Source organism: Somniosus microcephalus, unplaced genomic scaffold (assembly GCF_052327205.1).
Source record: "Somniosus microcephalus isolate GS21.2 unplaced genomic scaffold, FLI_Smic_1.0 unresolved_chr4, whole genome shotgun sequence".
Taxonomy (NCBI): Eukaryota; Metazoa; Chordata; class Chondrichthyes; order Squaliformes; family Somniosidae; genus Somniosus; species Somniosus microcephalus.
The window spans coordinates 16,951,319-16,978,245 of NW_028225182.1; the positions used below are offsets into that span (position 1 = coordinate 16,951,319).

At 44.8% G+C, this 26,927-nt stretch overlaps 8 non-coding genes across 8 annotated transcripts; all 8 read left to right on the top strand.

Moving 5' to 3' along the window:
• Positions 1-454: 454 nt before the first annotated feature.
• On the top strand, positions 455-526 carry trnaq-uug (transfer RNA glutamine (anticodon UUG)). Its single transcript has one exon. It is a non-coding gene; the product is annotated as a tRNA-Gln (tRNA).
• A 4,643-nt stretch (positions 527-5,169) lies between these two features.
• On the top strand, positions 5,170-5,241 carry trnaq-cug (transfer RNA glutamine (anticodon CUG)). Its single transcript has one exon. It is a non-coding gene; the product is annotated as a tRNA-Gln (tRNA).
• Positions 5,242-9,897: 4,656 nt separating this feature from the next.
• On the top strand, positions 9,898-9,969 carry trnaq-uug (transfer RNA glutamine (anticodon UUG)). The gene has a single exon. It is a non-coding gene; the product is annotated as a tRNA-Gln (tRNA).
• A 2,623-nt stretch (positions 9,970-12,592) lies between these two features.
• trnaq-cug (transfer RNA glutamine (anticodon CUG)) lies at positions 12,593-12,664 on the top strand. Its single transcript has one exon. It is a non-coding gene; the product is annotated as a tRNA-Gln (tRNA).
• A 4,656-nt stretch (positions 12,665-17,320) lies between these two features.
• Positions 17,321-17,392, top strand: trnaq-uug (transfer RNA glutamine (anticodon UUG)). Its single transcript has one exon. It is a non-coding gene; the product is annotated as a tRNA-Gln (tRNA).
• Positions 17,393-18,668: 1,276 nt separating this feature from the next.
• Positions 18,669-18,740, top strand: trnaq-uug (transfer RNA glutamine (anticodon UUG)). The gene has a single exon. It is a non-coding gene; the product is annotated as a tRNA-Gln (tRNA).
• A 3,977-nt stretch (positions 18,741-22,717) lies between these two features.
• On the top strand, positions 22,718-22,789 carry trnaq-cug (transfer RNA glutamine (anticodon CUG)). The gene has a single exon. It is a non-coding gene; the product is annotated as a tRNA-Gln (tRNA).
• Positions 22,790-26,098: 3,309 nt separating this feature from the next.
• trnaq-uug (transfer RNA glutamine (anticodon UUG)) lies at positions 26,099-26,170 on the top strand. Its single transcript has one exon. It is a non-coding gene; the product is annotated as a tRNA-Gln (tRNA).
• The last annotated feature ends 757 nt before the right edge of the window (positions 26,171-26,927 follow it).

Consider the following 26,927-nt stretch of genomic DNA (forward strand, 5'->3'; position numbering starts at 1 on the left):
CAGTTCCAAATAAGAGGGGGAGAAAGATGTGTGTTGTCCAGTGCTTCGTTTGACTGCACAGCAGAATGCTCAACATTTTCTTTGCAAGCTGCATTCGGCTGGCATAGTTGCTGAAATTGAAAGCAGTGCTTCTTGAAACGTAGGCATTGCACTTCGTATTCTCGAAAAAAGTTAACAATTGCTTATCTTTCGTGCAGCTGTGCCTTGCAAAGATTATACTCATTTTACCTGGCAGGACTGCAATGCAATCTGCCATGAGCAGTATGAAAAAGAAGCTGAGATTTGTGAACCGATAGCCTTCAAGGCAGCTGTGTGATTTGCTCAGAACCGAAGCTTAGCAGAGGGGCAAGTGGCAAGCTGACGTTAAGGATGAGACCAGGCCGAGACAAAGTATAATGGTGGAGATGGTAATGTTGTTGATTTTGAGAAAAGAATCTAGGAACTGTTCAGCGAAGGTTCCATGGTGTAATGGTGAGCACTCTGGACTTTGAATCCAGCGATCCGAGTTCAAATCTCGGTGGAACCTGAATTCTTGTTTTCCCAGCTGCTGGAAATTTGGGACATTCAAGCTTGGCATCTTCATAACAACCACGGTTATGGGACCGTTTGCTGCCTGGATCAATGACGGTTGATTTATTGTACTCGACATCAGATGATAGGCTCAACCTCTTATTCCCAGTTCCAAATAAGAGGGGGAGAAAGATGTGTGTTGTCCAGTGCTTCGTTTGACTGCACAGCAGAATGCTCAACATTTTCTTTGCAAGCTGCATTCGGCTGGCATACTTGCTGAAATTGAAAGCAGTGCTTTTGAAACGTAGGCATTGCACTTCGTATTCTCGAAAAAAGTTAACAATTGCTTATCTTTCGTGCAGCTGCGCCTTGCAAAGATTATACTAATTTTACCTGGCAGGGCTGCAATGCAATCTGCCATGAGCAGTGTGAAAAAGAAGCTGAGATTCGTGAACCGACAGCCATCAAGGCAGCTGTGTGATTTGCTCAGAACCGAAGCTTAGCAGAGGGGCAAGTGGGCAAGCTGACGTTAAGGATGAGATCAGGCCGAGACAAAGTATAATGGTGGAGATGGTAATGTTGTTGATTTTGAGAAAAGAATCTAAGGAACTGTTCAGCAAAGGTTCCATGGTGTAATGGTAAGCACTCTGGGCTCTGAATCCAGCGATCCGAGTTCAAATATCGGTGAAACCTGAATTATTGTTGTCCCAACTGCTGAAATTTGGGACACACAAGCTTGGTATCTGCATACCAACCACGGTTAGGGGACCGTTTGCTGCCTGAATCAATGACGGTTGATTTATTGTTCTCGACATCAGATGATCGGCTCAACCTCTCATTCCCAGTTCCAAATAAGAGGGGGAGAAAGATGTGTGCTGTCCAGTGCTTCGTTTGACTGCACAGCAGAATGCTCAACATTTTCTTTGCAAGCTGCATTCGGCTGGCATACTTGCTGAAATTGAAAGCAGTGCTTCTTGAAAAGTAGGCATTGCACTTCGTATTCTCGAAAAAAGTTAACAATTGCTTATCTTTTGTGCAGCAGTGCCTTGCAAAGATTATACTCATTTTACCTGACAGGACTGCAATGCAATCTGCCATGAGCAGTGTGAAAAAGAAGCTGAGATTTGTGAACCGATAGCCATCAAGGCAACTGTGTGATTTGCTCAGAACCGAAGCTTAGCAGATGGGCAAGCTGAAGTTAAGGATGAGACCAGGCCGAGACAAAGTATAATGGTGGAGATGGTAATGTTGTTGATTTTGAGAAAAGAATCGAGGGAACTGTTCAGCAAAGGTTCCATGGTGTAATGATAAGCACTCTGGGCTCTGAATCCAGCGATCCAAGTTCAAATCTCGGTGGAACCTGAATTCTTGTTGTCCCAGCTGCTGGAAATTTGGGAGATGCAAGCTTGGCATCTTCATAACAACCATGGTTACGGGCCCGTTTGCTGCCTGGATCAATGACGGTTGGTTTATTGTTCTCGACATCAGATAATAGGCTCAACCTCTTATTCCCAGTTCCAAATAAGAGGGGGAGAAAGATGTGTGTTGTCCAGTGCTTCGTTTGACTGCACAGCAGAATGCTCAACATTTTCTTTGCAAGCTGCATTCGGCTGGCATACTTGCTGAAATTGAAAGCAGTGCTTTTGAAACGTAGGCATTGCACTTCGTATTCTCGAAAAAAGTTAACAATTGCTTATCTTTCGTGCAGCTGCGCCTTGCAAAGATTATACTCATTTTACCTGGCAGGGCTGCAATGCAATCTGCCATGAGCAGTGTGAAAAAGAAGCTGAGATTCGTGAACCGACAGCCATCAAGGCAGCTGTGTGATTTGCTCAGAACCGAAGCTTAGCAGAGGGGCAAGTGGGCAAGCTGACGTTAAGGATGAGATCAGGCCGAGACAAAGTATAATGGTGGAGATGGTAATGTTGTTGATTTTGAGAAAAGAATCGAAGGAACTGTTCAGCAAAGGTTCCATGGTGTAATGGTAAGCATTCTGGGCTCTGAATCCAGCGATCCGAGTTCAAATATCGGTGGAACCTGAATTATTGTTGTCCCAGCTGCTGAAATTTGGGACAGACAAGCTTGGTATCTGCATACCAACCACGGTTATGGGACCGTTTGCTGCCTGAATCAATGACGGTTGATTTATTGTTCTCGACATCAGATGATAGGCTCAACCTCTCATTCCCAGTTCCAAATAAGAGGGGGAGAAAGATGTGTGCTGTCCAGTGCTTCGTTTGACTGCACAGCAGAATGCTCAACATTTTCTTTGCAAGCTGCATTCGGCTGGCATATTGCTGAAATTGAAAGCAGTGCTTCTTGAAAAGTAGGCATTGCACTTCGTATTCTTCGAAAAAAGTTAACAATTGCTTATCTTTCGTGCAGCTGTGCCTTGCAAAGATTATACTCATTTTACCTGGCAGGGCTGCAATGCAATCTGCCATGAGCAGTGTGAAAAAGAAGCTGAGATTTGTGAACCGATAGCCATCAAGGCAGCTGTGTGATTTGCTCAGAACCGAAGCTTAGCAGAGGGGCAAGCTGAAGTTAAGGAAGAGACCAGGCCGAGACAAAGTATAATGGTGGAGATGGTAATGTTGTTGATTTTGAGAAAAGAATCTAAGGAACTGTTCAGCAAAGGTTCCATGGTGTAATGGTAAGCAGTCTGGATTCTGAATCCAGCGATCCGAGTTCAAATCTCGGTGGAACCTGAATTCTTGTTGTCCCAGCTGCTGGAAATTTGGGACATGCAAGCTTGGCATCTTCAGAACAACCACGGTTGCGGGCCTATTTGCTGCCTGGATCAATGACGGTTGGTTTATTGTTCTCGACATCAGATGATAGGCTCAACCTCTCATTCCCAGTTCCAAATAAGAGGAGGAGAAAGATGTGTGTTGTCCAGTGCTTCGTTTGACTGCACAGCAGAATGCTCAACATTTCCTTTCCAAGCTGCATTCGGCTGGCATATTTGCTGAAATTGAAAGCAGTGCTTCTTGAAACGTAGGCATTGCACTTCGTATTCTCGAAAAAAGTTAACAATTGCTTATCTTTCGTGCAGCAGTGCCTTGCAAAGATTATACTCATTTTACCTGGCAGGACTGCAATGCAATCTGCCATGAGCAGTGTGAAAAAGAAGCTGAGATTTGTGAACTGATAGCCATCAAGGCAGCTGTGTGATTTGCTCAGAACCGAAGCTTAGCAGAGGGGCAAGGGGGCAAGCTGACGTTAAGGATGAGACCAGGCCGAGACAAAGTATAATGGTGGAGATGGTAATGTTGTTGATTTTGAGAAAAGAATCTAGGGACTGTTCAGCAAAGGTTCCATGGTGTAATGGTGAGCACTCTGGACTTTGAATCCAGCGATGCGTGTCCAAATCTCGGTGGAATCTGAATTCTTTTTGTCCCAGCTGCTGAAATTTGGGACATACAAGCTTGGTATCTGCATACCAACCACGGTTACGGGACTGTTTGCTGCCTGAATCAATGACGGTTGATTTATTGTTCTCGACATCAGATGATAGGCTCAACCTCTCATTCCCAGTTCCAAATAAGAGGGGGAGAAAGATATGTGTTGTCCAGGGCTTCGTTTGACTGCATAGCAGAATGCTCAACATTTTCTTTGCAAGCTGCATTCGGCTGGCATACTGGCTGAAATTGAAAGCAGTGCTTCTTGAAACGTAGGCATTGCACTTCGTATTCTTCGAAAAAAGTTAACAATTGCTTATCTTTCGTGCAGCTGTGCCTTGCAAAGATTATACTCATTTTACCTGGCAGGACTGCAATGCAATCTGCCATGAGCAGTGTGAAAAAGAAGCTGAGATTTGTGAACCGATAGCCATCAAGGCAGCTGTGTGATTTGCTCAGAACCGAAGCTTAGCAGAGGGGCAAGCTGAAGTTAAGGATGAGACCAGGCCGAGACAAAGTATAATGGTGGAGATGGTAATGTTGTTGATTTTGAGAAAAGAATCTAATGAACTGTTCAGCAAAGGTTACATGTTGTAATGGTAAGCACTCTGAACTCTGAATCCAGCGATCCGAGTTCAAATCTCGGTGGAACCTGAATTATTGTTGTCCCAGCTGCTGGAAATTTGGGACATACAAGCTTGGCATCTTCATAACAACCACGGTTATGGGACCGTTTGCTGCCTGGATCAATGACGGTTGATTTATTGTACTCGACATCAGATGATAGGCTCAACCTCTTATTCCCAGTTCCAAATAAGAGGGGGAGAAAGATGTGTGTTGTCCAGTGCTTCGTTTGACTGCACAGCAGAATGCTCAACATTTTCTTTGCAAGCTGTATTCGGCTGGCATACTTGCTGAAATTGAAAGCAGTGCTTTTGAAACGTAGGCATTGCACTTCGTATTCTCGAAAAAAGTCAACAATTGCTTATCTTTCGTGCAGCTGCGCCTTGCAAAGATTATACTCATTTTACCTGGCAGGGCTGCAATGCAATCTGCCATGAGCAGTGTGAAAAAGAAGCTGAGATTCGTGAACCGACAGCCATCAAGGCAGCTGTGTGATTTGCTCAGAACCGAAGCTTAGCCGAGGGGCAAGTGGGCAAGCTGACGTAAAGGATGAGACCAGGCCGAGACAAAGTATAATGGTGGAGATGGTAATGTTGTTGATTTTGAGAAAAGAATCTATGGATTGTTCAGCGAAGGTTCCATGGTGTAATGGTAAGCACTCTGGGCTCTGAATCCAGCGATCCGAGTTCAAATCTCGGTGGAACCTGAATTATTGTTGTCCCAGCTGCTGAAATTTGGGACACACAGAAGCTTGGTATCTGCATACCAACCACGGTTACGGGACCGTTTGCTGCCTGAATCAATGACGGTTGATTTATTGTTCTCGACATCAGATGATCGGCTCAACCTCTCATTCCCAGTTCCAAATAAGAGGGGGAGAAAGATGTGTGCTGTCCAGTGCTTCGTTTGACTGCACAGCAGAATGCTCAACATTTTCTTTGCAAGCTGCATTCGGCTGGCATACTTGCTGAAATTGAAAGCAGTGCTTCTTGAAAAGTAGGCATTGCACTTCGTATTCTTCGAAAAAAGTTAACAATTGCTTATCTTTCGTGCAGCTGTGCCTTGCAAAGATTATACTCATTTTACGTGGCAGGGCTGCAATGCAATCTGCCATGAGCAGTGTGAAAAAGAAGCTGAGATTTGTGAACCGATAGACATCAAGGCAGCTGTGTGATTTGCTCAGAACCGAAGCTTAGCAGAGGGGCAAGCTGAAGTTAAGGAAGAGACCAGGCCGAGACAAAGTATAATGGTGGAGATGGTAATGTTGTTGATTTTGAGAAAAGAATCTAAGGAACTGTTCAGCAAAGGTTCCATGGTGTAATGGTAAGCAGTCTGGATTCTGAATCCAGCGATCTGAGTTCAAATCTCGGTGGAACCTGAATTCTTGTTGTCCCAGCTGCTGGAAATTTGGGACATGCAAGCTTGGCATCTTCAGAACAACCACGGTTGCGGGCCTGTTTGCTGCCTGGATCAATGACGGTTGGTTTATTGTTCTCGACATCAGATGATAGGCTCAACCTCTCATTCCCAGTTCCAAATAAGAGGAGGAGAAAGATGTGTGTTGTCCAGTGCTTCGTTTGACTGCACAGCAGAATGCTCGACATTTCCTTTCCAAGCTGCATTCGGCTGGCATACTTGCTGAAATTGAAAGCAGTGCTTCTTGAAACGTAGGCATTGCACTTAGTATTCTCGAAAAAAGTTAACAATTGCTTATCTTTCGTGCAGCAGTGCCTTGCAAAGATTATACTCATTTTACCTGGCAGGACTGCAATGCAATCTGCCATGAGCAGTGTGAAAAAAAAGCTGAGATTTGTGAACTGATCGCCATCAAGGCAGCTGTGTGATTTGCTCAGAACCGAAGCTTAGCAGAGGGGCAAGGGGGCAAGCTGAAGTTAAGGATGAGACCAGGCCGAGACAAAGTATAATGGTGGAGATGGTAATGTTGTTGATTTTGAGAAAATAATCTAGGGAACTGTTCAGCAAAGGTTCCATGGTGTAATGATAAGCACTCTGGGCTCTGAATCCAGCGATCCAAGTTCAAATCTCGGTGGAACCTGAATTCTTGTTGTCCCAGCTGCTGGAAATTTGGGAGATGCAAGCTTGGCATCTTCATAACAACCATGGTTACGGGCCCGTTTGCTGCCTGGATCAATGACGGTTGGTTTATTGTTCTCGACATCAGATAATAGGCTCAACCTCTTATTCCCAGTTCCAAATAAGAGGGGGAGAAAGATGTGTGTTGTCCAGTGCTTCGTTTGACTGCACAGCAGAATGCTCAACATTTTCTTTGCAAGCTGCATTCGGCTGGCATAGTTGCTGAAATTGAAAGCAGTGCTTCTTGAAACGTAGGCATTGCACTTCGTATTCTCGAAAAAAGTTAACAATTGCTTATCTTTCGTGCAGCTGTGCCTTGCAAAGATTATACTCATTTTACCTGGCAGGACTGCAATGCAATCTGCCATGAGCAGTATGAAAAAGAAGCTGAGATTTGTGAACCGATAGCCTTCAAGGCAGCTGTGTGATTTGCTCAGAACCGAAGCTTAGCAGAGGGGCAAGTGGCAAGCTGACGTTAAGGATGAGACCAGGCCGAGACAAAGTATAATGGTGGAGATGGTAATGTTGTTGATTTTGAGAAAAGAATCTAATAACTGTTCAGCGAAGGTTCCATGGTGTAATGGTAAGCACTCTGCGATCTGAATCCAGCGATCCGAGTTCAAATCTCGGTGGAACCTGAATTATTGTTGTCCCAGCTGCTGAAATTTGGGACACACAGAAGCTTGGTATCTGCATACCAACCACGGTTACGGGACCGTTTGCTGCCTGAATCAATGACGGTTGATTTATTGTTCTCGACATCAGATGAAAGGCTCAACCTCTCATTCCCAGTTCCAAATAAGAGGGGGAGAAAGATGTGTGCTGTCCAGTGCTTCGTTTGACTGCACAGCAGAATGCTCAACATTTTCTTTGCAAGCTGCATTCGGCTGGCATACTTGCTGAAATTGAAAGCAGTGCTTCTTGAAAAGTAGGCATTGCACTTCGTATTCTTCGAAAAAAGTTAACAATTGCTTATCTTTCGTGCAGCTGTGCCTTGCAAAGATTATACTCATTTTACGTGGCAGGGCTGCAATGCAATCTGCCATGAGCAGTGTGAAAAAGAAGCTGAGATTTGTGAACCGATAGACATCAAGGCAGCTGTGTGATTTGCTCAGAACCGAAGCTTAGCAGAGGGGCAAGCTGAAGTTAAGGAAGAGACCAGGCCGAGACAAAGTATAATGGTGGAGATGGTAATGTTGTTGATTTTGAGAAAAGAATCTAAGGAACTGTTCAGCAAAGGTTCCATGGTGTAATGGTAAGCAGTCTGGATTCTGAATCCAGCGATCCGAGTTCAAATCTCGGTGGAACCTGAATTCTTGTTGTCCCAGCTGCTGGAAATTTGGGACATGCAAGCTTGGCATCTTCAGAACAACCACGGTTGCGGGCCTGTTTGCTGCCTGGATCAATGACGGTTGGTTTATTGTTCTCGACATCAGATGATAGGCTCAACCTCTCATTCCCAGTTCCAAATAAGAGGAGGAGAAAGATGTGTGTTGTCCAGTGCTTCGTTTGACTGCACAGCAGAATGCTCAACATTTCCTTTCCAAGCTGCATTCGGCTGGCATACTTGCTGAAATTGAAAGCAGTGCTTCTTGAAACGTAGGCATTGCACTTAGTATTCTCGAAAAAAGTTAACAATTGCTTATCTTTCGTGCAGCAGTGCCTTGCAAAGATTATACTCATTTTACCTGGCAGGACTGCAATGCAATCTGCCATGAGCAGTGTGAAAAAAAAGCTGAGATTTGTGAACTGATAGCCATCAAGGCAGCTGTGTGATTTGCTCAGAACCGAAGCTTAGCAGAGGGGCAAGGGGGCAAGCTGAAGTTAAGGATGAGACCAGGCCGAGACAAAGTATAATGGTGGAGATGGTAATGTTGTTGATTTTGAGAAAAGAATCTAGGGAACTGTTCAGCAAAGGTTCCATGGTGTAATGATAAGCACTCTGGGCTCTGAATCCAGCGATCCAAGTTCAAATCTCGGTGGAACCTGAATTCTTGTTGTCCCAGCTGCTGGAAATTTGGGAGATGCAAGCTTGGCATCTTCATAACAACCATGGTTACGGGCCCGTTTGCTGCCTGGATCAATGACGGTTGGTTTATTGTTCTCGACATCAGATAATAGGCTCAACCTCTTATTCCCAGTTCCAAATAAGAGGGGGAGAAAGATGTGTGTTGTCCAGTGCTTCGTTTGACTGCACAGCAGAATGCTCAACATTTTCTTTGCAAGCTGCATTCGGCTGGCATAGTTGCTGAAATTGAAAGCAGTGCTTCTTGAAACGTAGGCATTGCACTTCGTATTCTCGAAAAAAGTTAACAATTGCTTATCTTTCGTGCAGCTGTGCCTTGCAAAGATTATACTCATTTTACCTGGCAGGACTGCAATGCAATCTGCCATGAGCAGTATGAAAAAGAAGCTGAGATTTGTGAACCGATAGCCTTCAAGGCAGCTGTGTGATTTGCTCAGAACCGAAGCTTAGCAGAGGGGCAAGTGGCAAGCTGACGTTAAGGATGAGACCAGGCCGAGACAAAGTATAATGGTGGAGATGGTAATGTTGTTGATTTTGAGAAAAGAATCTATGGACTGTTCAGCGAAGGTTCCATGGTGTAATGGTAAGCACTCTGGGCTCTGAATCCAGCGATCCGAGTTCAAATATCGGTGGAACCTGAATTATTGTTGTCCCAGCTGCTGAAATTTGGGACACACAAGCTTGGTATCTGCATACCAACCACGGTTACGGGACCGTTTGCTGCCTGAATCAATGACGGTTGATTTATTGTTCTCGACATCAGATGATAGGCTCAACCTCTCATTCCCAGTTCCAAATAAGAGGGGGAGAAAGATGTGTGCTGTCCAGTGCTTCGTTTGACTGCACAGCAGAATGCTCAACATTTTCTTTGCAAGCTGCATTCGGCTGGCATATTGCTGAAATTGAAAGCAGTGCTTCTTGAAACGTAGGCATTGCACTTCGTATTCTTCGAAAAAAGTTAACAATTGCTTATCTTTCGTGCAGCTGTGCCTTGCAAAGATTATACTCATTTTACCTGGCAGGACTGCAATGCAATCTGCCATGAGCAGTGTGTAAAAGAAGCTGAGATTTGTGAACCGACAGCCATCAAGGCAGCTGTGTGATTTGCTCAGAACCGAAGCTTAGCCGAGGGGCAAGTGGGCAAGCTGACGTAAAGGATGAGACCAGGCCGAGACAAAGTATAATGGTGGAGATGGTAATGTTGTTGATTTTGAGAAAAGAATCTATGGACTGTTCAGCGAAGGTTCCATGGTGTAATGGTAAGCACTCTGGGCTTTGAATCCAGCGATCCGAGTTCAAATCTCGGTGAAACCTGAATTATTGTTGTCCCAGCTGCTGAAATTTGGGACACACAGAAGCTTGGTATCTGCATACCAACCACGGTTACGGGACCGTTTTCTGCCTGAATCAATGACGGTTGATTTATTGTTCTCGACATCAGATGATCGGCTCAACCTCTCATTCCCAGTTCCAAATAAGAGGGGGAGAAAGATGTGTGCTGTCCAGTGCTTCGTTTGACTGCACAGCAGAATGCTCAACATTTTCTTTGCAAGCTGCATTCGGCTGGCATACTTGCTGAAATTGAAAGCAGTGCTTCTTGAAAAGTAGGCATTGCACTTCGTATTCTTCGAAAAAAGTTAACAATTGCTTATCTTTCGTGCAGCTGTGCCTTGCAAAGATTATACTCATTTTACGTGGCAGGGCTGCAATGCAATCTGCCATGAGCAGTGTGAAAAAGAAGCTGAGATTTGTGAACCGATAGACATCAAGGCAGCTGTGTGATTTGCTCAGAACCGAAGCTTAGCAGAGGGGCAAGCTGAAGTTAAGGAAGAGACCAGGCCGAGACAAAGTATAATGGTGGAGATGGTAATGTTGTTGATTTTGAGAAAAGAATCTAAGGAACTGTTCAGCAAAGGTTCCATGGTGTAATGGTAAGCAGTCTGGATTCTGAATCCAGCGATCCGAGTTCAAATCTCGGTGGAACCTGAATTCTTGTTGTCCCAGCTGCTGGAAATTTGGGACATGCAAGCTTGGCATCTTCAGAACAACCACGGTTGCGGGCCTGTTTGCTGCCTGGATCAATGACGGTTGGTTTATTGTTCTCGACATCAGATGATAGGCTCAACCTCTCATTCCCAGTTCCAAATAAGAGGAGGAGAAAGATGTGTGTTGTCCAGTGCTTCGTTTGACTGCACAGCAGAATGCTCAACATTTCCTTTCCAAGCTGCATTCGGCTGGCATACTTGCTGAAATTGAAAGCAGTGCTTCTTGAAAAGTAGGCATTGCACTTCGTATTCTCGAAAAAAGTTAACAATTGCTTATCTTTCGTGCAGCAGTGCCTTGCAAAGATTATACTCATTTTACCTGGCAGGACTGCAATGCAATCTGCCATGAGCAGTGTGAAAAAGAAGCTGAGATTTGTGAACTGATAGCCATCAAGGCAGCTGTGTGATTTGCTCAGAACCGAAGCTTAGCAGAGGGGCAAGGGGGCAAGCTGACGTTAAGGATGAGACCAGGCCGAGACAAAGTATAATGGTGGAGATGGTAATGTTGTTGATTTTGAGAAAAGAATCTAGGGACTGTTCAGCAAAGGTTCCATGGTGTAATGGTGAGCACTCTGGACTTTGAATCCAGCGATGCGTGTCCAAATCTCGGTGGAATCTGAATTCTTTTTGTCCCAGCTGCTGAAATTTGGGACATACAAGCTTGGTATCTGCATACCAACCACGGTTACGGGACTGTTTGCTGCCTGAATCAATGACGGTTGATTTATTGTTCTCGACATCAGATGATAGGCTCAACCTCTCATTCCCAGTTCCAAATAAGAGGGGGAGAAAGATATGTGTTGTCCAGGGCTTCGTTTGACTGCATAGCAGAATGCTCAACATTTTCTTTGCAAGCTGCATTCGGCTGGCATACTGGCTGAAATTGAAAGCAGTGCTTCTTGAAACGTAGGCATTGCACTTCGTATTCTTCGAAAAAAGTTAACAATTGCTTATCTTTCGTGCAGCTGTGCCTTGCAAAGATTATACTCATTTTACCTGGCAGGACTGCAATGCAATCTGCCATGAGCAGTGTGAAAAAGAAGCTGAGATTTGTGAACCGATAGCCATCAAGGCAGCTGTGTGATTTGCTCAGAACCGAAGCTTAGCAGAGGGGCAAGCTGAAGTTAAGGATGAGACCAGGCCGAGACAAAGTATAATGGTGGAGATGGTAATGTTGTTGATTTTGAGAAAAGAATCTAATGAACTGTTCAGCAAAGGTTACATGTTGTAATGGTAAGCACTCTGAACTCTGAATCCAGCGATCCGAGTTCAAATCTCGGTGGAACCTGAATTATTGTTGTCCCAGCTGCTGGAAATTTGGGACATACAAGCTTGGCATCTTCATAACAACCACGGTTATGGGACCGTTTGCTGCCTGGATCAATGACGGTTGATTTATTGTACTCGACATCAGATGATAGGCTCAACCTCTTATTCCCAGTTCCAAATAAGAGGGGGAGAAAGATGTGTGTTGTCCAGTGCTTCGTTTGACTGCACAGCAGAATGCTCAACATTTTCTTTGCAAGCTGTATTCGGCTGGCATACTTGCTGAAATTGAAAGCAGTGCTTTTGAAACGTAGGCATTGCACTTCGTATTCTCGAAAAAAGTCAACAATTGCTTATCTTTCGTGCAGCTGCGCCTTGCAAAGATTACACTCATTTTACCTGGCAGGGCTGCAATGCAATCTGCCATGAGCAGTGTGAAAAAGAAGCTGAGATTCGTGAACCGACAGCCATCAAGGCAGCTGTGTGATTTGCTCAGAACCGAAGCTTAGCCGAGGGGCAAGTGGGCAAGCTGACGTAAAGGATGAGACCAGGCCGAGACAAAGTATAATGGTGGAGATGGTAATGTTGTTGATTTTGAGAAAAGAATCTATGGATTGTTCAGCAAAGGTTCCATGGTGTAATGGTAAGCACTCTGGGCTCTGAATCCAGCGATCCGAGTTCAAATCTCGGTGGAACCTGAATTATTGTTGTCCCAGCTGCTGAAATTTGGGACACACAGAAGCTTGGTATCTGCATACCAACCACGGTTACGGGACCGTTTGCTGCCTGAATCAATGACGGTTGATTTATTGTTCTCGACATCAGATGATCGGCTCAACCTCTCATTCCCAGTTCCAAATAAGAGGGGGAGAAAGATGTGTGCTGTCCAGTGCTTCGTTTGACTGCACAGCAGAATGCTCAACATTTTCTTTGCAAGCTGCATTCGGCTGGCATACTTGCTGAAATTGAAAGCAGTGCTTCTTGAAAAGTAGGCATTGCACTTCGTATTCTTCGAAAAAAGTTAACAATTGCTTATCTTTCGTGCAGCTGTGCCTTGCAAAGATTATACTCATTTTACGTGGCAGGGCTGCAATGCAATCTGCCATGAGCAGTGTGAAAAAGAAGCTGAGATTTGTGAACCGATAGACATCAAGGCAGCTGTGTGATTTGCTCAGAACCGAAGCTTAGCAGAGGGGCAAGCTGAAGTTAAGGAAGAGACCAGGCCGAGACAAAGTATAATGGTGGAGATGGTAATGTTGTTGATTTTGAGAAAAGAATCTAAGGAACTGTTCAGCAAAGGTTCCATGGTGTAATGGTAAGCAGTCTGGATTCTGAATCCAGCGATCTGAGTTCAAATCTCGGTGGAACCTGAATTCTTGTTGTCCCAGCTGCTGGAAATTTGGGACATGCAAGCTTGGCATCTTCAGAACAACCACGGTTGCGGGCCTGTTTGCTGCCTGGATCAATGACGGTTGGTTTATTGTTCTCGACATCAGATGATAGGCTCAACCTCTCATTCCCAGTTCCAAATAAGAGGAGGAGAAAGATGTGTGTTGTCCAGTGCTTCGTTTGACTGCACAGCAGAATGCTCAACATTTCCTTTCCAAGCTGCATTCGGCTGGCATACTTGCTGAAATTGAAAGCAGTGCTTCTTGAAACGTAGGCATTGCACTTAGTATTCTCGAAAAAAGTTAACAATTGCTTATCTTTCGTGCAGCAGTGCCTTGCAAAGATTATACTCATTTTACCTGGCAGGACTGCAATGCAATCTGCCATGAGCAGTGTGAAAAAAAAGCTGAGATTTGTGAACTGATAGCCATCAAGGCAGCTGTGTGATTTGCTCAGAACCGAAGCTTAGCAGAGGGGCAAGGGGGCAAGCTGAAGTTAAGGATGAGACCAGGCCGAGACAAAGTATAATGGTGGAGATGGTAATGTTGTTGATTTTGAGAAAAGAATCTAGGGAACTGTTCAGCAAAGGTTCCATGGTGTAATGATAAGCACTCTGGGCTCTGAATCCAGCGATCCAAGTTCAAATCTCGGTGGAACCTGAATTCTTGTTGTCCCAGCTGCTGGAAATTTGGGAGATGCAAGCTTGGCATCTTCATAACAACCATGGTTACGGGCCCGTTTGCTGCCTGGATCAATGACGGTTGGTTTATTGTTCTCGACATCAGATAATAGGCTCAACCTCTTATTCCCAGTTCCAAATAAGAGGGGGAGAAATATGTGTGTTGTCCAGTGCTTCGTTTGACTGCACAGCAGAATGCTCAACATTTTCTTTGCAAGCTGCATTCGGCTGGCATAGTTGCTGAAATTGAAAGCAGTGCTTCTTGAAACGTAGGCATTGCACTTCGTATTCTCGAAAAAAGTTAACAATTGCTTATCTTTCGTGCAGCTGTGCCTTGCAAAGATTATACTCATTTTACCTGGCAGGACTGCAATGCAATCTGCCATGAGCAGTATGAAAAAGAAGCTGAGATTTGTGAACCGATAGCCTTCAAGGCAGCTGTGTGATTTGCTCAGAACCGAAGCTTAGCAGAGGGGCAAGTGGCAAGCTGACGTTAAGGATGAGACCAGGCCGAGACAAAGTATAATGGTGGAGATGGTAATGTTGTTGATTTTGAGAAAAGAATCTAATAACTGTTCAGCGAAGGTTCCATGGTGTAATGGTAAGCACTCTGCGATCTGAATCCAGCGATCCGAGTTCAAATCTCGGTGGAACCTGAATTATTGTTGTCCCAGCTGCTGAAATTTGGGACACACAGAAGCTTGGTATCTGCATACCAACCACGGTTACGGGACCGTTTGCTGCCTGAATCAATGACGGTTGATTTATTGTTCTCGACATCAGATGAAAGGCTCAACCTCTCATTCCCAGTTCCAAATAAGAGGGGGAGAAAGATGTGTGCTGTCCAGTGCTTCGTTTGACTGCACAGCAGAATGCTCAACATTTTCTTTGCAAGCTGCATTCGGCTGGCATACTTGCTGAAATTGAAAGCAGTGCTTCTTGAAAAGTAGGCATTGCACTTCGTATTCTTCGAAAAAAGTTAACAATTGCTTATCTTTCGTGCAGCTGTGCCTTGCAAAGATTATACTCATTTTACGTGGCAGGGCTGCAATGCAATCTGCCATGAGCAGTGTGAAAAAGAAGCTGAGATTTGTGAACCGATAGACATCAAGGCAGCTGTGTGATTTGCTCAGAACCGAAGCTTAGCAGAGGGGCAAGCTGAAGTTAAGGAAGAGACCAGGCCGAGACAAAGTATAATGGTGGAGATGGTAATGTTGTTGATTTTGAGAAAAGAATCTAAGGAACTGTTCAGCAAAGGTTCCATGGTGTAATGGTAAGCAGTCTGGATTCTGAATCCAGCGATCCGAGTTCAAATCTCGGTGGAACCTGAATTCTTGTTGTCCCAGCTGCTGGAAATTTGGGACATGCAAGCTTGGCATCTTCAGAACAACCACGGTTGCTGGCCTGTTTGCGGCCTGGATCAATGACGGTTGGTTTATTGTTCTCGACATCAGATGATAGGCTCAACCTCTCATTCCCAGTTCCAAATAAGAGGAGGAGAAAGATGTGTGTTGTCCAGTGCTTCGTTTGACTGCACAGCAGAATGCTCAACATTTCCTTTCCAAGCTGCATTCGGCTGGCATACTTGCTGAAATTGAAAGCAGTGCTTCTTGAAACGTAGGCATTGCACTTAGTATTCTCGAAAAAAGTTAACAATTGCTTATCTTTCGTGCAGCAGTGCCTTGCAAAGATTATACTCATTTTACCTGGCAGGACTGCAATGCAATCTGCCATGAGCAGTGTGAAAAAAAAGCTGAGATTTGTGAACTGATAGCCATCAAGGCAGCTGTGTGATTTGCTCAGAACCGAAGCTTAGCAGAGGGGCAAGGGGGCAAGCTGAAGTTAAGGATGAGACCAGGCCGAGACAAAGTATAATGGTGGAGATGGTAATGTTGTTGATTTTGAGAAAAGAATCTAGGGAACTGTTCAGCAAAGGTTCCATGGTGTAATGATAAGCACTCTGGGCTCTGAATCCAGCGATCCAAGTTCAAATCTCGGTGGAACCTGAATTCTTGTTGTCCCAGCTGCTGGAAATTTGGGAGATGCAAGCTTGGCATCTTCATAACAACCATGGTTACGGGCCCGTTTGCTGCCTGGATCAATGACGGTTGGTTTATTGTTCTCGACATCAGATAATAGGCTCAACCTCTTATTCCCAGTTCCAAATAAGAGGGGGAGAAAGATGTGTGTTGTCCAGTGCTTCGTTTGACTGCACAGCAGAATGCTCAACATTTTCTTTGCAAGCTGCATTCGGCTGGCATAGTTGCTGAAATTGAAAGCAGTGCTTCTTGAAACGTAGGCATTGCACTTCGTATTCTCGAAAAAAGTTAACAATTGCTTATCTTTCGTGCAGCTGTGCCTTGCAAAGATTATACTCATTTTACCTGGCAGGACTGCAATGCAATCTGCCATGAGCAGTATGAAAAAGAAGCTGAGATTTGTGAACCGATAGCCTTCAAGGCAGCTGTGTGATTTGCTCAGAACCGAAGCTTAGCAGAGGGGCAAGTGGCAAGCTGACGTTAAGGATGAGACCAGGCCGAGACAAAGTATAATGGTGGAGATGGTAATGTTGTTGATTTTGAGAAAAGAATCTATGGACTGTTCAGCGAAGGTTCCATGGTGTAATGGTAAGCACTCTGGGCTCTGAATCCAGCGATCCGAGTTCAAATATCGGTGGAACCTGAATTATTGTTGTCCCAGCTGCTGAAATTTGGGACACACAAGCTTGGTATCTGCATACAAACCACGGTTACGGGACCGTTTGCTGCCTGAATCAATGACGGTTGATTTATTGTTCTCGACATCAGATGATAGGCTCAACCTCTCATTCCCAGTTCCAAATAAGAGGGGGAGAAAGATGTGTGCTGTCCAGTGCTTCGTTTGACTGCACAGCAGAATGCTCAACATTTTCTTTGCAAGCTGCATTCGGCTGGCATATTGCTGAAATTGAAAGCAGTGCTTCTTGAAACGTAGGCATTGCACTTCGTATTCTTCGAAAAAAGTTAACAATTGCTTATCTTTCGTGCAGCTGTGCCTTGCAAAGATTATACTCATTTTACCTGGCAGGACTGCAATGCAATCTGCCATGAGCAGTGTGTAAAAGAAGCTGAGATTTGTGAACCGACAGCCATCAAGGCAGCTGTGTGATTTGCTCAGAACCGAAGCTTAGCCGAGGGGCAAGTGGGCAAGCTGACGTAAAGGATGAGACCAGGCCGAGACAAAGTATAATGGTGGAGATGGTAATGTTGTTGATTTTGAGAAAAGAATCTATGGACTGTTCAGCGAAGGTTCCATGGTGTAATGGTAAGCACTCTGGGCTTTGAATCCAGCGATCCGAGTTCAAATCTCGGTGAAACCTGAATTATTGTTGTCCCAGCTGCTGAAATTTGGGACACACAGAAGCTTGGTATCTGCATACCAACCACGGTTACGGGACCGTTTTCTGCCTGAATCAATGACGGTTGATTTATTGTTCTCGACATCAGATGATCGGCTCAACCTCTCATTCCCAGTTCCAAATAAGAGGGGGAGAAAGATGTGTGCTGTCCAGTGCTTCGTTTGACTGCACAGCAGAATGCTCAACATTTTCTTTGCAAGCTGCATTCGGCTGGCATACTTGCTGAAATTGAAAGCAGTGCTTCTTGAAAAGTAGGCATTGCACTTCGTATTCTTCGAAAAAAGTTAACAATTGCTTATCTTTCGTGCAGCTGTGCCTTGCAAAGATTATACTCATTTTACGTGGCAGGGCTGCAATGCAATCTGCCATGAGCAGTGTGAAAAAGAAGCTGAGATTTGTGAACCGATAGACATCAAGGCAGCTGTGTGATTTGCTCAGAACCGAAGCTTAGCAGAGGGGCAAGCTGAAGTTAAGGAAGAGACCAGGCCGAGACAAAATATAATGGTGGAGATGGTAATGTTGTTGATTTTGAGAAAAGAATCTGGGGAACTGTTCAGCAAAGGTTCCATGGTGTAATGATAAGCACTCTGGGCTCTCTATCCAGCGATCCAAGTTCAAATCTCGGTGGAACCTGAATTCTTGTTGTCCCAGCTGCTGGAAATTTGGGAGATGCAAGCTTGGCATCTTCATAACAACCATGTTTACGGGCCCGTTTGCTGCCTGGATCAATGACGGTTGGTTTATTGTTCTCGACATCAGATAATAGGCTCAACCTCTTATTCCCAGTTCCAAATAAGAGGGGGAGAAAGATGTGTGTTGTCCAGTGCTTCGTTTGACTGCACAGCAGAATGCTCAACATTTTCTTTGCAAGCTGCATTCGGCTGGCATAGTTGCTGAAATTGAAAGCAGTGCTTCTTGAAACGTAGGCATTGCACTTCGTATTCTCGAAAAAAGTTAACAATTGCTTATCTTTCGTGCAGCTGTGCCTTGCAAAGATTATACTCATTTTACCTGGCAGGACTGCAATGCAATCTGCCATGAGCAGTATGAAAAAGAAGCTGAGATTTGTGAACCGATAGCCTTCAAGGCAGCTGTGTGATTTGCTCAGAACCGAAGCTTAGCAGAGGGGCAAGTGGCAAGCTGACGTTAAGGATGAGACCAGGCCGAGACAAAGTATAATGGTGGAGATGGTAATGTTGTTGATTTTGAGAAAAGAATCTAGGGACTGTTCAGCGAAGGTTCCATGGTGTAATGGTGAGCACTCTGGACTTTGAATCCAGCGATCCGAGTTCAAATCTCGGTGGTACCTGAATTCTTGTTTTCCCAGCTGCTGGAAATTTGGGACATTCAAGCTTGGCATCTTCATAACAACCACGGTTATGGGACCGTTTGCTGCCTGGATCAATGACGGTTGATTTATTGTACTCGACATCAGATGATAGGCTCAACCTCTTATTCCCAGTTCCAAATAAGAGGGGGAGAAAGATGTGTGTTGTCCAGTGCTTCGTTTGACTGCACAGCAGAATGCTCAACATTTTATTTGCAAGCTGCATTCGGCTGGCATACTTGCTGAAATTGAAAGCAGTGCTTTTGAAACGTAGGCATTGCACTTCGTATTCTCGAAAAAAGTTAACAATTGCTTATCTTTCGTGCAGCTGCGCCTTGCAAAGATTATACTCTTTTTACCTGGCAGGGCTGCAATGCAATCTGGCATGAGCAGTGTGAAAAAGAAGCTGAGATTCGTGAACCGACAGCCATCAAGGCAGCTGTGTGATTTGCTCAGAACCGAAGCTTAGCAGAGGGGCAAGCTGACGTTAAGGATGAGATCAGGCCGAGACAAAGTATAATGGTGGAGATGGTAATGTTGTTGATTTTGAGAAAAGAATCTAAGGAACTGTTCAGCAAAGGTTCCATGGTGTAATGGTAAGCACTCTGGGCTCTGAATCCAGCGATCCGAGTTCAAATATCGGTGGAACCTGAATTATTGTTGTCCCAGCTGCTGAAATTTGGGACACACAAGCTTGGTATCTGCATACCAACCACGGTTACGGGACCGTTTGCTGCCTGAATCAATGACGGTTGATTTATTGTTCTCGACATCAGATGATAGGCTCAACCTCTCATTCCCAGTTCCAAATAAGAGGGGGAGAAAGATGTGTGCTGTCCAGTGCTTCGTTTGACTGCACAGCAGAATGCTCAACATTTTCTTTGCAAGCTGCATTCGGCTGGCATATTGCTGAAATTGAAAGCAGTGCTTCTTGAAACATAGGCATTGCACTTCGTATTCTTCGAAAAAAGTTAACAATTGCTTATCTTTCGTGCAGCTGTGCCTTGCAAAGATTATACTCATTTTACCTGGCAGGACTGCAATGCAATCTGCCATGAGCAGTGTGTAAAAGAAGCTGAGATTTGTGAACCGACAGCCATCAAGGCAGCTGTGTGATTTGCTCAGAACCGAAGCTTAGCCGAGGGGCAAGTGGGCAAGCTGACGTAAAGGATGAGACCAGGCCGAGACAAAGTATAATGGTGGAGATGGTAATGTTGTTGATTTTGAGAAAAGAATCTATGGACTGTTCAGCGAAGGTTCCATGGTGTAATGGTAAGCAGTCTGGATTCTGAATCCAGCGATCCGAGTTCAAATCTCGGTGGAACCTGAATTCTTGTTGTCCCAGCTGCTGGAAATTTGGGACATGCAAGCTTGGCATCTTCAGAACAACCACGGTTGCGGGCCTGTTTGCTGCCTGGATCAATGACGGTTGGTTTATTGTTCTCGACATCAGATGATAGGCTCAACCTCTCATTCCCAGTTCCAAATAAGAGGAGGAGAAAGATGTGTGTTGTCCAGTGCTTCGTTTGACTGCACAGCAGAATGCTCAACATTTCCTTTCCAAGCTGCATTCGGCTGGCATACTTGCTGAAATTGAAAGCAGTGCTTCTTGAAACGTAGGCATTGCACTTCGTATTCTCGAAAAAAGTTAACAATTGCTTATCTTTCGTGCAGCAGTGCCTTGCAAAGATTATACTCATTTTACCTGGCAGGACTGCAATGCAATCTGCCATGAGCAGTGTGAAAAAGAAGCTGAGATTTGTGAACTGATAGCCATCAAGGCAGCTGTGTGATTTGCTCAGAACCGAAGCTTAGCAGAGGGGCAAGGGGGCAAGCTGACGTTAAGGATGAGACCAGGCCGAGACAAAGTATAATGGTGGAGATGGTAATGTTGTTGATTTTGAGAAAAGAATCTAGGGACTGTTCAGCAAAGGTTCCATGGTGTAATGGTGAGCACTCTGGACTTTGAATCCAGCGATGCGTGTCCAAATCTCGGTGGAATCTGAATTCTTTTTGTCCCAGCTGCTGAAATTTGGGACATACAAGCTTGGTATCTGCATACCAACCACGGTTACGGGACTGTTTGCTGCCTGAATCAATGACGGTTGATTTATTGTTCTCGACATCAGATGATAGGCTCAACCTCTCATTCCCAGTTCCAAATAAGAGGGGGAGAAAGATATGTGTTGTCCAGGGCTTCGTTTGACTGCATAGCAGAATGCTCAACATTTTCTTTGCAAGCTGCATTCGGCTGGCATACTGGCTGAAATTGAAAGCAGTGCTTCTTGAAACGTAGGCATTGCACTTCGTATTCTTCGAAAAAAGTTAACAATTGCTTATCTTTCGTGCAGCTGTGCCTTGCAAAGATTATACTCATTTTACCTGGCAGGACTGCAATGCAATCTGCCATGAGCAGTGTGAAAAAGAAGCTGAGATTTGTGAACCGATAGCCATCAAGGCAGCTGTGTGATTTGCTCAGAACCGAAGCTTAGCAGAGGGGCAAGCTGAAGTTAAGGATGAGACCAGGCCGAGACAAAGTATAATGGTGGAGATGGTAATGTTGTTGATTTTGAGAAAAGAATCTAATGAACTGTTCAGCAAAGGTTACATGTTGTAATGGTAAGCACTCTGAACTCTGAATCCAGCGATCCGAGTTCAAATCTCGGTGGAACCTGAATTATTGTTGTCCCAGCTGCTGGAAATTTGGGACATACAAGCTTGGCATCTTCATAACAATCACGGTTATGGGACCGTTTGCTGCCTGGATCAATGACGGTTGATTTATTGTACTCGACATCAGATGATAGGCTCAACCTCTTATTCCCAGTTCCAAATAAGAGGGGGAGAAAGATGTGTGTTGTCCAGTGCTTCGTTTGACTGCACAGCAGAATGCTCAACATTTTCTTTGCAAGCTGTATTCGGCTGGCATACTTGCTGAAATTGAAAGCAGTGCTTTTGAAACGTAGGCATTGCACTTCGTATTCTCGAAAAAAGTCAACAATTGCTTATCTTTCGTGCAGCTGCGCCTTGCAAAGATTATACTCATTTTACCTGGCAGGGCTGCAATGCAATCTGCCATGAGCAGTGTGAAAAAGAAGCTGAGATTCGTGAACCGACAGCCATCAAGGCAGCTGTGTGATTTGCTCAGAACCGAAGCTGAGCAGAGGGGCAAGTGGGCAAGCTGACGTTAAGGATGAGACCAGGCCGAGACAAAGTATAATGGTGGAGATGGTAATGTTGTTGATTTTGAGAAAAGAATCTATGGACTGTTCAGCGAAGGTTCCATGGTGTAATGGTAAGCACTCTGGGCTCTGAATCCAGCGATCCGTGTTCAAATCTCGGTAGAACCTGAATTATTGTTGTCCCAGCTGCTGAAATTTGGGACACACAGAAGCTTGGGTATCTGCATACCAACCACGGTTACGGGACCGTTTGCTGCCTGAATCAATGACGGGTGATTTATTGTTCTCGACATCAGATGATAGGCTCAACCTCTCATTCCCAGTTCCAAATAAGAGGGGGAGAAAGATGTGTGTTGTCCAGTGCTTCGTTTGACTGCACAGCAGAATGCTCAAAATTTTCTTTGCAAGCTGCATTCGGCTGGCATACTTGCTGAAATTGAAAGCAGTGCTTCTTGAAACGTAGGCATTGCACTTCGTATTCTTCGAAAAAAGTTAACAATTGCTTATCTTTCGTGCAGCTGTGCCTTGCAAAGATTATACTCATTTTACCTGGCAGGACTGCAATGCAATCTGCCATGAGCAGTGTGAAAAAGAAGCTGAGATTTGTGAACCGATAGCCATCAAGGCAGCTGTGTGATTTGCTCAGAACCGAAGCTGAGCAGAGGGGCAAGTGGGCAAGCTGAAGTTAAGGATGAGACCAGGCCGAGACAAAGTATAATGGTGGAGATGGTAATGTTGTTGATTTTGAGAAAAGAATCTAAGGAAATGTTCAGCAAAGGTTCCATGGTGTAATGGTAAGCACTCTGGACTCTGAATCCAGCGATCTGAGTTCAAATCTCGGTGGAACCTGAATTCTTGTTGTCCCAGCTGCTGGAAATTTGGGACACACAAGCTTGGCATATTCATAACAACCACGGTTATGGGACCGTTTGCTGCCTGGGTCAATGACGGTTGATTTATTGTTCTCGACATCAGATGATAGGCTCAACCTCTCATTCCCAGTTCCAAATAAGCGGGGGAGAAAGATGTGTGTTGTCCAGTGCTTCGTTTGACTGCACAGCAGATTGCTCAACATTTTCTTTGCAAGCTGCATTCGGCTGGCATACTTGTTGATAATTGAAAGCAGTGCTTCTTGAAACGTAGACATTGCACTTCGTATTCTCGAAAAAAGTTAACAATTGCTTATCTATCGTGCAGCAGTGCCTTGCAAAGATTATTCACATTTTACCTGGCAGGACTGCAATACAAGATGCTATGAGCAGTGTGAAAAAGAAACAGAGATTTGTGAACCGATAGCCATCAAGGCAGCTGTGTGATTTACTCAGAACCGAGGCTTAGCAGAGGGGCAAGTGGGCAAGCTGAAGTTAAGGATGAGACCTGGCCGAGACAAAGTATAATGGTGGAGACGGTAATGTTGTTGATTTTAAGAAAAGATTCAAATAAATTTATTAGCAAAGGTTCCATGGTGTAATGGTAAGCACTCTGGGCTCTGAATCCCGACGATCCGAGTTCAAATTTCGGTGGAACCTGAATTATTGTTGTCCCAGCTGCTGAAATTTGGGACACACAAGCTTGGTATCTGCATACCAACCAAGGTTACGGGACCGTTTGCTGCCTGAATCAATGACGGTTGATTTATTGTTCTCGACATCAGATGATAGGCTCAACCTCTCATTCCCAGTTCCAAATAAGAGGGGGAGAAAGATGTGTGTTGTCCAGTGCTTCGTTTGACCGCACAGCAGAATGCTCAACATTTTCTTTGCAAGCTGCATTCGGCTGGCACATTTGCTGAAATTGAAAGCAGTGCTTCTTGAAAAGTAGGCATTGTACTTCGTATCCTTCGAAAAAAGTGAACAATTGCTTATCTTTCGTGCAGCTGTGCCTTGCAAAGATTATACTCATTTTACCTGACAGGGCTGCAATGCAATCTGCCATGAGCAGTGTGAAAAAGAAGCTGAGATTTGTGAACCGATAGCCATCAAGGCAGCTGTGTGATTTGCTCAGAACCGAAGCTGAGCAGAGGGGCAAGTGGGCAAGCTGAAGTTAAGGATGAGACCAGGCCGAGACAAAGTATAATGGTGGAGATGGTAATGTTGTTGATTTTGAGAAAAGAATCTAAGGAACTGTTCAGCAAAGGTTCCATGGTGCAATGTTAAGCACTCTGAACTCTGAATCCAGCAATCCGAGTTCAAATCTCGGTAGAACCTGAATTCTTGTTGTCCCAGCTGCTGGAAATTTGGGACATGCAAGCTTGTCATCTTCATAACAACCACGGTTACGGGCCCGTTTGCTGCCTGGATCAATGACGGTTGGTTTATTGTTCTCGACATCAGATGATAGGCTCAACCTCTCATTCCCAGTTCCAAATAAGAGGAGGAGACAGATGTGTGTTGTCCAGTGCTTCGTTTGACTGCGCAGCAGAATGCTCAACATTTCCTTTCCAAGCTGCATTCGGCTGGCATACTTGCTGAAATTGAAAGCCGTGCTTCTTGAAACGTAGGCATTGCACTTCGTATTCTCGAAAAAAGTTAACAATTGCTTATCTTTCGTGCAGCAGTGCCTTGCAAAGATTATACTCATTTTACCTGGCAGGACTGCAATGCAATCTGCCATGAGCAGTGTGAAAAAGAAGCTGAGATTTGTGAACCAATAGCCATCAAGGCAGCTGTGTGATTTGCTCAGAATCGAAGCTTAGCAGAGGGGCAAGTGGGCAAGCTGACGTTAAGGATGAGACCAGGCCGAGACAAAGTATAATGGTGGAGATGGTAATGTTGTTGATTTTGAGAAAATAATCTAGGGACTGTTCAGCAAAGGTTACATGGTGTAATGGTAAGCACTCTGGGTTCTGAATCCAGCGATCCGAGTTCAAATCTCGGTGGAACCAGAATTATTGTTGTCCCAGCTGCTGAAATTTGGGACATACAAGCTTGGTATCTGCATACCAACCAAGGTTACGGGACCGTTTGCTGCCTGAATCAATGACGGTTGATTTATTGTTCTCGACATCAGACGATAGGCTCAACCTCTCATTCCCAGTTCCAAATAAGAGGGGGAGAAATATGTGTGCTGTCCAGTGCTTCGTTTGACTGCACAGCAGAATGCTCAACATTTTCTTTGCAAGCTGCATTCGGCTGGCATACTTGCTGAAATTGAAAGCAGTGCTTCTTTAAAATTAGGCATTGCACTTCGTATTCTTCGAAAAATGTTAACAATTGCTTATCTTTCGTGCAGCTGTGCCTTGCAAAGATTATACTCATTTTACCTGGCAGGGCTGCAATGCAATCTGCCATGAGCAGTGTGAAAAAGAAGCTGAGATTTGTGAACTGATAGCCATCAAGGCAGCTGTGTGATTTGCTCAGAACCGAAGCTGAGCAGAGGGGCAAGCTGAAGTTAAGGAAGAGACCAGGCCGAGACAAAGTATAATGGTGGAGATGGTAATGTTGTTGATTTTGAGAAAAGAATCTAGGGAACTGTTGAGCAAAGGTTCCATGGTGTCATGGTGAGCACTCTGGGCTTTGAATCCAATGATCCAAGTTCAAATCTCGGTGGAACCTGAATTATTGTTGTCCCAGCTGCTGAAATTTGGGACACACAAGCTTAGTATCTGCATACCAACCAAGGTTACGGGACCGTTTGCTGCCTGAATCAATGACGGTTGATTTATTGTTCTCGACATCAGATGATAGGCTCAACCTCTCATTCCCAGTTCCAAATAAGAGGAGGAGAAAGATGTGTGTTGTCCAGTGCTTCGTTTGACTGCGCAGCAGAATGCTCAACATTTCCTTTCCAAGCTGCATTCGGCTGGCATGCTTGCTGAAATTGAAAGCAGTGCTTCTTGAAACGTAGGCATTGCACTTCGTATTCTCGAAAAAAGTTAACAATTGCTTATCTTTCGTGCAGCAGTGCCTTGCAAAGATTATACTCATTTTACCTGGCAGGACTGCAATGCAATCTGCCATGAGCAGTGTGAAAAAGAAGCTGAGATTTGTGAACTGATAGCCATCAAGGCAGCTGTGTGATTTGCTCAGAACCGAAGCTTAGCAGAGGGGCAAGTGGGCAAGCTGACGTTAAGGATGAGACCAGGCCGAGACAAAGTATAATGGTGGAGATGGTAATGTTGTTGATTTTGAGAAAAGAATCTAGGGACTGTTCAGCGAAGGTTCCATGGTGTAATGGTGAGCACTCTGGACTTTGAATCCAGCGATCCGAGTTCAAATCGCGGTGGAACCTGAATTCTTGTTGTCCCAGCTGCTGGAAATTTGGGACATACAAGCTTGGCATCTTCATAACAACCACGGTTATGGGACCGTTTGCTGCCTCGATCAATGACGGTTGATTTATTGTCCTCGACATCAGATGATAGGCTCAACCTCTTATTCCCAGTTCCAAATAAGAGGGGGAGAAAGATGTGTGTTGTCCAGTGCTTCGTTTGACTGCACAGCAGAATGCTCAACATTTTCTTTGCAAGCTGTATTCGGCTGGCACACTTGCTGAAATTGAAAGCAGTGCTTTTGAAACGTAGGCATTGCACTTCGTATTCTCGAAAAAAGTCAACAATTGCTTATCTTTCGTGCAGCTGCGCCTTGCAAAGATTATACTCATTTTACCTGGCAGGGCTGCAATGCAATCTGCCATGAGCAGTGTGAAAAAGAAGCTGAGATTCGTGAACCGACAGCCATCAAGGCAGCTGTGTGATTTGCTCAGAACCGAAGCTTAGCAGAGGGGCAAGGGGGCAAGCTGACGTTAAGGATGAGACCAGGCCGAGACAAAGTATAATGGTGGAGATGGTAATGTTGTTGATTTTGAGAAAAGAATCTAGGGACTGTTCAGCAAAGGTTCCATGGTGTAATGGTGAGCACTCTGGACTTTGAATCCAGCGATGCGTGTCCAAATCTCGGTGGAATCTGAATGCTTTTTGTCCCAGCTGCTGAAATTTGGGACATACAAGCTTGGTATCTGCATACCAACCACGGTTACGGGACTGTTT